This window comes from Amblyraja radiata, chromosome 30, assembly GCF_010909765.2.
Source record: "Amblyraja radiata isolate CabotCenter1 chromosome 30, sAmbRad1.1.pri, whole genome shotgun sequence".
NCBI lineage: Eukaryota > Metazoa > Chordata > Chondrichthyes > Rajiformes > Rajidae > Amblyraja > Amblyraja radiata.
The window spans coordinates 501,410-504,428 of record NC_045985.1 but is presented as its reverse complement, the minus strand read 5'-3'; positions in this window follow the sequence as shown (position 1 = coordinate 504,428).

Genomic DNA, 3,019 nt, shown 5'->3' with positions numbered 1-3,019 from the left:
CCCCCTCCTCCCCAACCTCAGCCTCATGGACCTTAGCGTACCCCTAGTTCCTAAAACCCATTTCCATCACTGGCTGCAGCCAGTCAATACACAATAGACAATAGGTGCAGGAGTAGACCATTCGGCCCTTCGAGCCAGCACCACCATTCAATGTGATCATGGCTGATCATCCACAATCAGTACCCCGTTCCTGCCATTCAATGTGATCATGGCTGATCATCCCCAATCAGTACCCCGTTCCTGCCTTCTCCCCATATCCCCTGACTCCGCCATCTTTAAGAGCCCTACCTAGCTCTCTCTTGAAAGTATCCAGAGAACCCGCCTCCACCGCCCTCTGAGGCAGAGAATTCCACAGACTCACCACTCTCTGTGAGAAAAAGTGTTTCCTCGTCTCCGTTCTAAATGGCTTACTCCTTATTCTTAATGAGTCCCGGGGCAGGTGAGACGACCTGGGAACTACAGCCAGTCCCGGGGCAGGTGAGACGACCTGGGAACTACAGCCAGTCCCGGGGCAGGTGAGACGACCTGGGAACTACAGCGAGTCCCGGGGGTGCGAGACTCGAGGAGCTGGTGGCCTCCAACTGGACTCGACCTTGATGACCTAAGAGCTAAATCTATCTCAAATGTGGACAATGGAATGGCGACGTTTTGGGTCGGGACTGTCATACGTTGAAAAAGATGTCGAAAAAACACGGGCTGCGAGCGAGACTCTGGGGGTGTCAGCCGATGGAATTTGCCCTCAGGTTCCCATTACATCTGCCCCCCCCCCCCCCCCCCCCCCCCCCCCCCAACGATGTATTTTGGAAGCAACACAGACTCTGGGGGTCATAAGCCCAACTACAAAAACATGATGCGAATCTACAAATGATTATCTGGGGGTTAATATTAAACAAGAATTGGCAGCGGCCGCAGTTATTGGGCAACTCACAGCCGGGAAAAATCGAGAAAGCTTCCAGTAAATCCAGTTATTGATCGTGGAGTTGGGGTGCGGGCGGACAATCACCTCCGGGAGGGTTCAACTGATGTTGATGGAGCCAAACAAACACGTCGTTTCTCTAGGAATTGGATTTGAGGAAGGACATCCTTGCTATTGAGGGAGTGCAGCGTAGGTTCACCAGGTTAATTCCCGGGATGGCGGGACTGTCATATGCTGAGAGAATGGAGCGGCTGGGCTTGTACACTCTGGAGTTTAGAAGGATGAGAGGGCATCTTATTGAAACATATAAGATTGTTTAGGGTTTAAGAAGGAACTGCAGATGCTGGAAAATCGAAGGTAGACAAAAGTGCTGGAGAAACTCAGCGGGTGCAGCAGCATCTATGGAGCGAAGGAAATAGGCAACGTTTCGGGCCGAAACCCTTCTTCAGACTGATTATTAAGGGGCTGGACACACGAGACGCCGGAAACATGTTCCCGATGTTGGGGGAGTCCAGAACCAGGGGCCACACAGTTTACGAATAAGGAGTAATCCATTTAGAACGGAGACGAGGAAACATTTTTTTCTCACAGAGAGTTGTGAGTCTGTGGAATTCTCTGCCTCTGGAGTTGGAGGCCGGTTCTCTGGATGCTTTCAAGAGAGAGCTAGATAGGGCTCTTAAAGATAGCGGAGTCAGGAACGGGGTACTGATTGTGGATGATCAGCCATGATCACATTGAATGGCGGTGCTGGCTCGAAGGGCCGAATGGCCTCCTCCTGCACCTGTTGTCTGTTGGATTTCTTGGGTTATGGGGAGAAGGCAGGAGAATGGGGTTAGGAGGGAGAGATAGATCAGCCGCGATTGAATGGCGGAGTAGATTGATGGGCAGAATGGCCCTTTGAGCGAGTATCCCAAAAGGGTGTCAGATGAGGAGATGATGTGGGGGGGGGTGGGGGTGATATTGGGGAGGGGGGGAGGGTATTGGTGGAAGGGAATGGGGGGGAGGGGATGTAAAAGGGAAGCCTAGTCTTTTCAATCTTTCCTCATATGACAGTCCCGCCATCCCAGGGATCAATCTCGTGAACCTGCGCTGCACTGCCTCAATCACAAGGATGTCCTTCCTTAAATTAGGGGACCAAAACATAGAAACATAGAAACGTAGAAAATAGGTACAGGAGTAGGCCATTTGGCCCTTCGAGCCTGCACCGCCATTCAATATGATCATGGCTGATCATCCAACTCAGTATCCTGTACCTTCCTTCTCTCCATACCCCCTGATCCCTTTAGCCACAAGGGCCACATCTAACCCCCTCTTAAATATAGCCAATGAACTGGCCTCAACTACCTTCTGTGGCAGAGAATTCCACAGATTCACCACTCTCTGTGTGAAAAATGTTTTCCTCATCTCGGTCCTAAAAGATTTCCCCCTGTGACCCCTTGTTCTGGACTTCCCCAACATCAGGAACAATCTTCCTGCATCTAGCCTGTCAACCCCTTAAGAATTTTGTAAGTTTCTATAAGATCCCCCCTCAATCTTCTAAATTCTAGCGAGTACAAACCGAGTCTATCCAGTCTTTCTTCATATGAAAGTCCTGCCATCCCAGGAATCAGTCTGGTGAACCTTCTCTGTACTCCCTCTATGGCAAGAATGTCTTTCCTCAGATTAGGAGACCAAAACTGTACGCAATACTCCAGGTGTGGTCTCACCAAGACCCTGTACAACTGCAGTAGAGCCTCCCTGCTCCTATACTCAAATCCTTTTGCTATGAATGCTAACATACCATTCGCTTTCTTCACTGCCTGCTGCACCTGCATGCCTACTTTCAATGACTGGTGTACCATGACACCCAGGTCTCGTTGTGCACAATACTCCAGATGTGGTCTCACCAGAGCCCTATACAACTGCAGAAGAACCTCTTTACTCCTATACTGAAATCCTCTTGTTATGAACCATTGTTATGGTTCCCTGGGCTACGTTGCAGTGGGGTGGGGGGGTGGGGTGGTGGTGGGGGGGGTAAAGAAATCGTCCAGCTTCTGTTCCTCTTGTTGACAAGGCAGTTAATGAGTGGCTAAAATGTACACAGCCCCCGTGCCCGGCGTTCTG